At 39.7% G+C, this 12,794-nt stretch overlaps 1 protein-coding gene across 6 annotated transcripts in view; it reads left to right on the top strand.

Annotated features, from left to right (window-relative positions):
* The window catches only part of BBX (BBX high mobility group box domain containing), a 282,163-nt gene that overhangs the window by 72,329 nt on the left and 197,040 nt on the right, over nt 1-12,794 (top strand). Inside the window, exon 1 of one of the 6 annotated variants that reach the window (XM_082460374.1) lies at nt 4,703-4,867. The exons of the other annotated variants lie outside the window; for them this stretch is intronic. The gene's annotated coding sequence lies outside the window, so the exon portion shown is untranslated. Of the gene's footprint in view, nt 1-4,702; nt 4,868-12,794 lie in introns of those variants that run through there. 6 annotated transcript variants of the gene reach the window in all.

Raw genomic sequence — 12,794 nt, 5'->3', positions numbered from 1 at the left:
CTTGGGCTGAGTCCCCCGACCCCGTCCCCCATCTAGTAGCAGATATTTTTTCATGTTCCCAATTTAGTTTCTCCATTCTGTTGCACATTATTCTCTTCCAGGGACCAACTTCCTTCTTGACTTCTTCCCTGAAGCCCTTACTTCTGTCAGTGTCACTTAGATTCCCAGCTCTTTGTGTCTCATCGCTGGGGTGCTTCATAGACCTAAGGCCCTCCAGGCTAACTATAGAGAAGGTGGATGATGGAGATGGGGGTGAGACTAAAGGTGCTATCATTATACTCATCTCTAAAGAGGCAGCAGTATTATATGGTAGTTGAGAGTGTGAGCCCTGGAGTCAGGCTTCTGAGCCTCAGGCCATCTCTTTCCCTTCTTAGTTCTGTGGCCCTAGGCAGATTGCCTTACCTCTCTAGGAGTGATAATAATAGTATCTACTGTGCCATAGAATTATTAGGAAAATTAGATGAATTAAGACACATCACATAATGGAGCTCAAAAATGTTAGTTATCATTATTTAGTAAACTCAAGTTTGTTGCTGGCGTGGTGCTAAGAACACTATCCCTTTTAATCCCCACAGCAACCTTATACATAGGTGCTGTTTAATACCTTTTACATCTGAGGAAATTGAGCCTTAGAAAAGTTAAATAACTCTCCCAAGTCACATGGTCTGGATTCAAACTCTGATCTGTGCTATTCCAAAATGCCTGCTTTTTGGACTAAAACCATGATGCCCCGTGGGAAACACAGAAAAGAGCAGGAATGCTGCCATAGCTTCTCACTGTAGTTTTTGTTGATTATACCAGCAGTTTCAGTGGGGCAAGTACATGTACCAGCAAACTTTGCTGGACCATCCATCTGCAGGATTGAGTTCTAGTTCTGGCTTTCATTTGTGATGTTGAGCAAATCACTTCAATACTTTTGAGGTTCAGTTTCACAATCAGTAGCCTGGAAATAATATTAGAATTGCTTCAAGGGTCAAGTGAGACTGTAATAATAGTAACCACATAATAATTCATGGAATAGAGTAAGCTTACCATATGAACATTTTAAATAGAACAGGTAGTATCAGTTAACTCTTTAAAACCTTATCTCCCCTTCGATGTTATTTGAATTTTATTTGCTACTTTTGAAAGTGAAAGGTTTATTTTGTGCTTCTGGGAATGAACCTAAGGTTCTAGGGCACTCAGCACAGGGCACAGTAGAGCACAGTAGCTTGGGAACTGAAGTTTTGGACTACCAAATACCATAATAATAAAAAACATTTAGTGAGCAGATAATTAATAAAAGCAACATGTATTTGTATATTGGTGGTTGGGAGGGTGATAGGCTTTGTACTAAGGTGAATGAGCATCACATCTTAAAAATGTTAGGCCTCTCTTTTCCATGAATCTTTTGTTATATCAGCAGATTGAGGTTTTGGATGGGACATATATAGAGTTACATCTTTCTATATGTTACTCAGCCATCCATCAGTATCAGTGATCCAGAACCCATATGACCTCTGGAAATAAATGTCACTAAGTTGATGTATGTATTTTATAGAAGACACCCATCCCTTACTTAAACCATTTTTATCAGAATTAAACAGATTTAGCTTTTTGGCTGATTTCCACAATTAGAATGGAGAGGGGAGCTTCATGCAGGCACTCAGTAGTGAGAACCTAAGTTTTCTCCGTATGGAGTTTTAAAGTAAAGCATGTTCACTTCTGTGAACTCATCTCAGTTTTGTGAGATAGTTTAAGAAAATGAGATGAACTTATTTTTATAGGGAAGAAAGGTGTAGCTCTCAGGGTGTTTCAGCACCTTGGCTTAGGGGCTGGCAGCTCGTGATTGGTGGGCCAGGAATTGAACCCACATCCCCTGCTTGCTGGCAGAAATGCAAAATGCCAAACACGAGGAGCAGCAAAAGCCTTGGGGGCATTATATGAATACTTTGCAGGATTGGTGTTAGTAATAATTGTCTGGGAAACACTAATAAACGGTTAAATCATGTTGGTGTGGTCTCAGAAGTTCCCCATTTTGAGAAGATTTTCATTTATAATAGCTTAAAATTAGGAGACAAAACTGTTGTGGTACTCAAAGAATATAACCACAGGTAACTGGAAAACTTAGTTGCTCCATGTGGCTCATTTCTTGAGGTTCTAGATTGCTGTCCTTTTTTTAAAAAAAAATTTTATTTATTTATTTTAAACTCTTAGTAACAGTTGAAAGGTGCTCTGGACTGGAAGAAGGGCTCACCAGTCTTTCAACATTTTTGCTGTAGTAAAAGAATTTTGAAAACTATTGGATTCTGTCATATATTTCTTCAATGACATTTAAAAATTTTGTCATAGGTGTAATCATTTGCTAATGATATAATCATCATTGATTGTAAATGTTGACATTTCTTAATAAAATTGGTATAGCCTTTTAAAATGTATTTACTTGAATCAAATACCATAGCTGTTTAATATTTACCTACCACTATCCATTTACAAACTACACTTTAACAGTCAAATTTTAGTGTTAATTTTTCTCCTTGAAGTCTTTATTATTATACTTTTCCCACTAAATTTTATCCTTATGTATTATTACATTTAAAAAATCTATTTTTGATCACCCTATGGTACTTCTGGTGACAAAAGTTAATTTATTGTGATCACAAGACTTTAAGTGATATTTAAGTTATTACAGTGATTATTAGTACACAGTTGATCAAAATAACATGTGAATTACAAATTTTGATAAATAATATTAGAGAAAAATATTATTTTACTGGAAATTTATCTCAGTGCATTATTGGTACTTTTCTTCTAGTTAGTTCATATATCAGCACGTGAATATTATTCACTGCAGAAAGAGTTCAGCATACTTTTCCTTCATTTTAATATATACACTGAAATTTTGTTTACATAAATATGTTGAAGAGGATGAGAGTATTATTACAGCAGTGTCACTCAGTTCTTTGAACTCCTCCTCAGTTATATTCAAAACCACAGTGCTCTATCATTTAAAATTGTCTTTGATGATTTATCAGCTGACAACCAAATTAGGTCCTCCTCCAATTTTATTCCAAGCAAAAAATTGGCAAAACCACCTGAGTTGCAAGAGTTAGGGCCACACACTTTTTCGCTACCAGTATTTCTAATTGTACCCTTATGTCCTGCTCAGAGGTTTTTTTCCTACCATGAGCAATGCCCCTGAGTGACATTTGTGATGAGTGACTGTGTGCCTTGATTTTGTAAAGTGGGAGAGGGGGGATAGGAAAAGAGGGGATGGGACAGGTGAACCTGCTCTCTAGGGGCATTCTCAGGCAGATAAGTGTACTTACAAAGGTTGATCTGGAAATTGATTTACCATCTATGTGCCTGCATACCCTTCATACCCCTTAGAAAGTCTTATGCACTTGCAGGAGTTTGCCTATCCTAATTTGAAGACTGTTGTCCTAGTAACCAGTGGGCTCTTAATTTAAAAAAAATTCTCCCCCGATGTGTGTGTGTATGTGTGCATGCGCGCGCACACACACTTGTCCTGTAAACTTAGAACAGTGCTGGCCAAGGTAAATAGTTTATGTTGTCTAGGCTAATGTTAAAAGTCTTAATTGCTTCTAAGCATCTGTTTATAAATCGTCTTTTCCTGAGAATGAATCTTCACAATCCTAATTCTCTATAAATTCTCCAGGTCAGGATTAACACTCAAATTGCCTGTAACTTTTTTTCCTACACATCTTTTGCTAGTCCTACTCACATTTACTAGCACCTTGGCAAAGCGTATTGTAAATAGCTCAGTGTAAGGAGTTGTGTGCAATTTTGAGTAAACAACAAACAGTTGGCCACAGTCAGATTACTTTTTTCCCCTGCTTTGTCTCTTTTGCATATCAGTTCATAAAATTACTACAAGAGACCTCAGATGTAATTTACGTTAACTCTTTCCCTTTACAGAAAATGAAACCAGAGAGATTAAGCCAATTGTTCAAGGTCATCGAGGTGGTATTAGAATAGGAGAACCGGTGTCTCCTAACTTCTATTATTATACCCATTGCTGCATCACACTTTCTGCTGCCTTTTGCTAAATTGCATTCTTTACCTCCGTCCTATTTAATATTATTTCTCCTGGCGACTGGGAACTAGCTTTTGTCAACTCAGCATTATTGTTTAAATAGAGAGGCATTTACTTTTTTCATTGAAGACTTTTCTCAAAACAAAAATGCTCCTTATCCCCTGGCAAATACTTTCTGCTGCACAGTAGGACACAGCTAGGCGAGCCTGGGGCCCGGGGCGCCCCAGGGCAGTGGCACTGGGGGAGGGAGGGGATGTTAACAGGTCAGAGTAGAGGTGGATTGGCAGAGCAGGGGCTGGTGGGAGGTGGGAAGCTTACATCATTTCCCTGCAACTGGGCTCTGGCGAGGCTGTAAGGCCTCACTATCCCGTGTAATAGTTTACCAGATTGACAGAGATTCGTAAAAGAAAGAAAAGGTACGGCAGGACCGATGCTCACCCTGTTCATAAATCTGTGCTATAAGCTGAAACTGTCGATAAGTAACTAGAAGCAGCCTGGACGGTCTGTGCTCGCTCCCCCCCAGCTCAGTTCCTTTCTGCTCCGCCCCATCCCTGCTCTCTGCTGCTCAGATCAGCTTCCTGCTTCTCATGAAAGCTGTTCTCCTATAAAGCTGGTCTGCTTTCACTGAAAGCATTATATTCATAAGTCTGAGTCAGGTTTTGTGGAAGTATCGTTGGTTTGGTTTTCTTTGGGGGATGAAGGGGGAGGGAAGAATTTTTTTAAAAAAGGGGCAGGCTAAAAAAGCAAAATCATCATGAATTTTGTTGTCACATCGTGCCGGTGTTATAACCAGCTCTGTAGACTGCTGCACTGAAAACATTTCTGTGAGAGGTATGTGCTTGAAAAATGGAAAGGTGACTGTTGGCTGTGGAGCAGACTGTCCACCCAGCAGCTGCTCGGATGGTTGTAAGGTCGTAATTCTTTCTAGTGTTTTGATATGGAAAGGGCAGTCGTTACTTGGAACGTGGTACAGTTAGCCAGCTCTTGGTAAAATGTTAACTGTATGCTTGGTCCCCACATCAGGACTCCTGAAAAGCTCCTTCACCCTGAATCCATCCAGTCAAATCCACGGCGTTATTCCAGGCTCTTTCGGAGGTGGTTGTGTCTGTAAACAAGATGATCTTGTTTAATATCTCTCTCATTGTCTCTCTCTCGTTATTTAGAACCACATGACAAAGATTAATGAGAGAGACTTTGAGTAGCCTAGAAGAAGCTTCAGATTCATTTGGAGCTTTTTGCATTGACAGATGGCAAAAGTAAAAGGAAATGGTTGATGATTTACCGTAACCTAAAGTGAAAGTTTTAAAGTTTAGAGGGTGTGTTATATGTAAGTGGAAAAATCTGGAGGGGTCACTAAAATTTAGACTCATAACCCCACCCACTACAGTGGTTGCCTGACCTATATTAAGACCAGAAGGCTCTGGATGTATCTTTTTCAAAGGAGATTAGGGAATGTGTATAAATGCCTCTATTCAGTGGTCAGAAGAGTAGGATTAAGAATAAGAATATAAACAACACTGGAGGAAATACGGAGGACTGTATATTGGTCCAGGCTATTATGTTATAAAACATTTTAGAAAATATTTAAAGTAGGAAAATATAACATTTTATCATGTACATCTGATAAGCTACTAGTGGCAGGACCATTCAAACTACAAAGGAGCTTCTGCTTGATTTTAAGAATTATTTTATCATGAAATTAACTTGAGAACTCTTGAATGTTAGCATATTTTAAATTTATTTTACAAACTTTGGAATTAAATTGTTTAAATTTAATCAACATATAAACATGCCGATACTGTTGTCCTTTTCCTCAAAGATGGTAATGCTTAAATCACTGAAAGCAGTTATTCACGAATAGAATAGGCTAGCTATTATAACTCAACCTAAATTCTTCCTTTTAAGAGACTGTGCCATTTAAACTTGATTTCTTCTCAAATATTTACAAAGAGAGCTAATCTTCATGATCATAGAGGGTAATGTTAACAAGGTAAATCTAATGCAGGCTTCTGAGAAGGAATCCCCTCTACACTATGCCACACACAGACAGGTATCCACCCTCACTGTATTTACCTTGGTCATTCCTAAGTGTAGCTGCATGCTAGAAACCCCTGGAAAGCTTTTTTTTAAAAAATTAATTAATTAATTTATTTTTGGCTGTGTTGGGTCTTCGTTTCTGTGCGAGGGCTTTCTCTAGTTGTGGCAAGCGGGGGCCACTCTTCATCGTGGTGCGCGGGCCTCTCACTGTCACGGCCTCTCTTGTTGCGGAGCACAGGTTCCAGACGCGCAGGCTCAGTAGTTGTGGCTCACGGGCCTAGTTGGTCCGTGGCATGTGGGATCTTCCCAGACCAGGGCTCGAACCTGTGTCCCCTGCATTGGCAGGCAGACTCTCAACCACTGCGCCACCAGGGAAGCCCCTGGAAAGCTTTTAATACCTACCATTGCCCAGGCCCAATCCCAGGGATTCTGATTTAATTGGTCATGGGTGGGGCCTGGGCATTGATAGATTTAAAACTGTTCCCAGGTGTTTTCTAATGTGTAGCCAGAGTTGACAACAGTTGCATTACCTGAATGTCCTCAATGCTGAAGCAGCCTATTCTGTTTTGGGTACTGTTTGTATGACAGCAAATCTGCTTTGCTATGTGTCCTGTTAGGTCTGAACTTTGTCACCAGCAGCTCATCAGTATCTCTCCCCCAAGACTTAGCTTTTCCAGGAGAAATAGTCTTAGTTTTTTTCAGTCTCGAGGGCTTGTTTTCTAGGTCCTTTCCCATTCTGGTCACTTCCTGTCATGGAATTGCGCTTGTTTTGTCAGTATCACTCCTAAGTAGGGTGTCCTGGGGATGGAGCCTATCATTCTAGAAGTGTGGTGTCCAGCACAGCATGCAGAGAATACAGTAAAGCTGCAACTCTCTTGTTCTGGACACTACACTTCTGTTGTTGGTGGCTAAGCTTACGTTAACTTTTTTGGCAGTCATATCACACTGTTGACTCATGTTGAGCTCGAAGTCAGCTCAAGCTTAGTTCTTTTTCACATGAACGGTACTTAAGTCAGGTCTCTTCTACTCCATGCTTGGTGAATTCTTTTTCATTGTAGTACCAGGGTTTGCATTTATACTTGGGAAACATAAGAAGAAAACCCAATGAATCAGTTATTCCACACAGGGAGAGTGATGTATCCAAAGTGAAAGCCAGAAGTTTATTATATGCATATAGTAGCGATTTTAAAGAGTGATCTAGACCATTCATTTAGAATCTACAGTTAAATTTAATCTTGTTAATTCAGTCCATCTTTCCAGCATTTCTTCTGATTCATTACTCAGAGCTTGCTGTTCAAAGTTAAGAACCCATTTGACTGTGCAGTCTGTCTTAATGTTTGTATTCAATAATAGGTCAAATGCTTTCCAAAATCAAAATACATCCAGGGCATTCTCCTGAACTATTTGTGTAATATCTTTATTTTAAAAGGAAATACATTGAATTTGTCATGGCTTTCTTGTTTTTTTGTTTGTTTGTTTTTAATTAATTAATTAATTTATTTATTTATTTTTGGCTCTTCGTGTTGGGTCTTCGTTTCTGTGCGAGGGCTTTCTCTAGTTGCGGCAAGCGGGGGCCACTCTTCATAGCGGTACGTGGGCCTCTCACTCTCGCGGCCTCTCTTGTTGTGGAGCACAGGCTCCAGACGCTCAGGCTCAGTAGTTGTGGCTCACGGGCCTAGTTGCTCCGTGGCACGTGGGATCTTCCTAGACCAGGGCTCGAACCCGTGTCCCCTGCATTAGCAGGCAGACTCTCAACCACTGTGCCACCAGGGAAGCCCCGGCTTTCTTGTTTAATAACAGAAATAGAAGAAAATATTTTGCAGATGAGCAGGTGACTTGTCTAAGATCACACAGTTTGCTACTGTCAAGGCTAGAACCCAAATCCAGCCCTGCTCATGTTCACTCCAGTGCTCTGTGGATCAAACCGCAAGTGCTGATGCCATTTGTCTTTTAGGATAAGACTTCAAAGAAAACTGAAAGGAAATAAGGCCTCCACGGATGCTTCACTGTCTCGTTTGGGATATTTAGTATCTAATCCCATAACACATAGACCAATCAGCTCTTTATTTGTTCTTAATTTACTGTTCTGCCCAAAGCAATAAAAGAGGAATAAAATGACTAGCCAGCATTCCTAAATTAATTGTAGAGAATAGTATTCTTAGGAGTTTGGGCATCCTAGCCCCCTTGGAAAGTTATTTCACCACCCCCTGACCCCCATACATACATGCAGTGGGTCATAGTAGAGTACTATCACTTTGTTCATAATGAATCACAGCATGGGAAGTTTTTATATATTAAACGAGAGGCATATATAGCTCGACTTTTAATTTTGCAGATGAAGAAACTGAGGCCCAGGCACAAAAGGCTTCCTGTAGCCATAGTGCTTAGCAGAGTACTTAGTACCTAAGCATACTTAGTACATAGTAAATACTTAGTAAATACCTCGATATTGCGCAGCTTTCTTCAATATTGTTTTCTTCTCTATATAGGAATTGGATTTTACCTTTCTTTTCCCCCAGCTTTGCCCTTGGGCATTTATTTCCTTAAAAATGTTGAAATGGAACAGATTTTTCAAGAGTACCTATTACTTTAGAAAAGCTCCAGTGATATAGTGAAAGCTCAGATAACCAGGTTTATTTTTCCTGGTTTTTGACTTACAAGAAAATAAGCGCCTTTCCTTAAAATATCGATTTTAAACAATTCAGTTTTTTTTTTTTTTTTTTTTTTTTAAAAAGACGAGCTCCCAGAGAATGAATAGCCTAGGGCCAGTCTGTATACATTTAGCCTAAATGTGCACATCTTCGTTAGGGTCCAGTGAAGACTGATGCTCACAAGGCTGACCCTAATGTATGATAAGACTTGCAGTCAGTCACTGCTGATTTAATTATATTCACTATACGGTACTTACTAAAGCAAGGAAGTATTCCTTAATACATTTTAGAAAGTTTTTCAATAGCAGTAGTTGAAATAAAAAGGCCTTATATGTAAATTTAGTCAGTCAAACCCAGCTACTCCTCCAGCTTTTTGGTTAATACAGGTTTGAGTGTATGTCCTCCTTCACAGTTTGGAAACAGCCCAGTTTTATTAACCTGAGGCTGGCAAAATATGAACACTAATACCCGTGAAGCTGCACTTTTAGAGTGTTCCTTGCTTCTTTTGCAAAACCCAGTAGTCCCAAGTTCTATTTCCTATTTTGTAAGCATATTTTACATCAATTAATAGTGGTTGTATTTTTACATGGCTATTCTTATCTTATATTCTGAAATCCATTCTCATGACCCATTCATTTTTATGCTTCATAATGGTGCTTTTAACTAGATGTTTTTAACAGGAAATGAAGATATAAATGTATACAGAATTATGAACCATGTGTACATGAACTATACAGAAGCACAGCTGAAAACTGTAATATGACAAATAGATGAAGGTATGATTACTAGTGGAATTAGTTAATTCTAGAGTAGTACTCAGTACAGAGTGTCCATATATAATTTTAAATCAACATGGGATATTGGAAAATAAACATGAAATTGGGAAATACACATTCAATACTTCTTGTAGAATTTTAAAATGTAAAGATCTAAAGCCCTAACCTCTCTAAGGTACTATTCAGAAAGTGCGTATAGACATTTTCTAAAGCTTCAAACAAATTTCTTTTTACATGGCACATCCCAACAGTCATTTTCCTATGTTTTTTTCTGGTGTTATTGTTTTTATCATTAAGAAACTAAGTCGAACTTATCAAACTTTAGAAAGAATACTTTAGAAAGAAACCTAAATTTTAGGTTCAATTTTTAGTATTTATTTACAAACCACGTGTTGCTTTTTACACAGTAAACTTAACACCTCTAACAAAGTGTGTGTGTGTGTGTGTGTGTGTGTGTGTGTATGTATGAAGTTGCCCTTAAAGCCCATAAAATGGCAAAGAAAAATTGCAAGAAAATAGTGCACTGGTTGCTAAATTATTCGTAATGAGTAAGTCTGTCTTAGTCTGTTCAGGTTGCTGTAACAAACTACCACAGACTGAGTGGCTTATAAACAAAAAAACATTTATTTCTCATAGTCCTGGAGGTTGGAAGCCTGAGATCAGGGTGTCAGCCTGGCCAGGTGAAGGCCCTCTTCTGGATCCCAGACTTCTTGTATCCTCACATGACAGAATGGACAATTAAAGGGCAGTCATCCCGTTCATGCAGACTCCATCCTCATGACCTAAGCACCTTACAAACGCCCCACCTCCTAATACTATCACTTTGGGTATTAGGATTTCAACACATGTATTTGCGGGGGTGGGACACAAGCATTTAGACCAGAGCATTCTGCTGCTGGCCCCCCAGAATTCATGAACTTGTTACGTGCAGAAAGCACTCACACCATCCCAGTAGCCCCAGCATCTTAACTGGTTCCAGGATTGACTCAAAAGTCTCATCTAAATATCATCTGTATCAGGTATGGGTAAGACTCAAGGGATGGTTCATCCTGAGACAAATTCCCCTTTAGCTGTGAACCTGTGAAATCAAGCAAATCATGTGCTTCCAGATTGTAAGGGTAGTACAGGCATACCGTTAAACACTCCCATTCTAAGAAGGAGAAATAGGAAACAAGGGGGTGATAGTTCCTAAGCAAGTCAGAACCCAACAGGGCAAACAGTATCAAATCTTAAGGCTCAAGAATAATCTTCTTTAACGTGATGCTCTGCCTGCCAGGCCCACTGGGGCCAGGAGCCCCACTTTCTGGACACACTAGAGCGTCCCTGCCCCCAGGGCTTTGCTGGGTGCAGTCCCGCAGCCTCTCTCCCGGGCGGGAATGGTACACCTGCGGCTCTGCTGGTTTGGAGTTGCAGGGACCTGCAGCCCCACCCTCACAGCTCTTCTGGGCACTGCCCTAGTGGAGGTCTCTGTGGCCTTGCCCTTGCTGTGGTGCCTTCTGCTTGGGTCTTGTACCTCTAGCTCCAAGTGGCTCCTTCCCTTGAAATCTAGATGAAGATAGCCACTTCCCCACAGCTCTGCCGGGGATGGGTCTGGCTCCCATGGCTTTGGGTGGGAGTCTTTTGGCCTGTTGAAACCCCGGTTATGCCCTCCCCACTTTTGAAACTGAGCTGGAAGCCCTGATGATCTCTGAATTACCTTGTGCTGAATATCACACGTTTGAAGCAGAATAGCTCTATGGTTCCCTTCTATGAATTTCAAGAAGTCTGACAGCCAACCTTCATTTGTTCAGGTCTCCTTCCCCTCGGGTTCAAATTGCAGTTTTCTTGCTGGGGTGGCTGATTAAATCCCTGGTTCATACATATACTCATCTTCTCATCGAAAGGTCTTTTGGCCACACCCTTAGTGGTCTCTCCCACACATGCTTGCTTATTTTTTGTAATATGGATAAGCTTAGAGTTTCCCAAATTTTAAATTTCTGCTTCCCTTTTGATTACAAATTCTGTCTTTAAGTCATCTCTTTCTTCTTCACGTTTTACTATAACATTCGAGGGAAGCCACATGGGACCTTCAACACTTTGCTTAGAAAAAGGTTCAGCCAAATAGCCAGTTTTGTTGGATATTTCTATCTTGCACAAGATAGAACCACAAGTTCTATTTTCCACAAAATACTAGGACATGAGCGCAGATATAGGCACGTTCTTTGCTGCTTTTTAACAAGGATAGCCTTTCCTTCAGTTTCCAATAACATGTTCCTCATTTCCATCGGAGACCTCATCAGACTGGCCTTCACTGTCCATCTTTCCACCAACATTCTGTCAAGGCCACTTAGGTGTTCTTTAGGAAGACTGAGGCTTTCTCTGCAGCTCTTCTTCTTTTGAGCCCTCACTAGAATAGCTTTTAATGGTCTGTTCACTGTAATGTAGGCTTTTTCTAGCATGCACTTCAAAACTCTTCCAGCCTCTACCCATTACTCTCAGTTCCAAAGCCACTTCACATTTTTAGGTATTTGTTATAGCAGCACCACACTTTGAGTACCAATTTTCTGTCGTAGTCAATTCAAGGTGCTATGACAAAGTATCACAGACTGGGTGGCTTGTAAACAACAAACATTTATTTCTCACAGTTCTGCAGGCTAGAAATCTGAGATCACGGTCACAGATTTGACTATGAATGACAAAGCTGCTTACTAGGAGAATTATTATTATTGTATTATTATTATTATTATTGTATTTCATATTTAGAAAATTCCAAAGAAAATGGATGTTGTGTCTTTATCAAGTAGGTCTAAATTAACCTAAATAAATCACCAAAGCAAATATGTATGACTTGTAAATTGAAACATATTATTTATACCTTAGATACTATCTTTGCATGAATCTTAGAATTATTTGATTCTTTTTATTAAAACACTTTAATTAGATTTATTTGAAGCTGTACAGTACTATATAGGTATCTCTTTCATTATTCAATAAGGGACCTATCCTCATCTGAGGGTTCAGGAAAACCTGTCTTGGAGGAAGTGATAGATAAGATCTGATGAGTAGAAAATTAGGTAGATTGGGCTGGGAGTGGTGGGAGGGAATGCAGAGGCCCTGAGGTGAGAAAGAGCAGGATGTCTAGGAGAAACTAGAAGAATAGTATGACTGGATTTTAGAAAAGAGCGAGAAGGGTGGAATCATTGAGGTGGAAACCAGAATATGTGGTACCTTGTGTGCTTTGATGAGATTACTGCAAGCACAGTGGATAACATTGAAAGATTTTCGGCTAGAGAGTGAGGGGTTTGTATTTACGTT

This window comes from Balaenoptera physalus (genome assembly GCF_965194825.1).
Source record: "Balaenoptera physalus genome assembly, chromosome: 4".
In the NCBI taxonomy this organism is placed as follows: Eukaryota; Metazoa; Chordata; class Mammalia; order Artiodactyla; family Balaenopteridae; genus Balaenoptera; species Balaenoptera physalus.
The sequence above is the reverse complement of the archived record's forward strand: the minus strand, read 5'-3'. Positions and strand labels throughout refer to the sequence as shown.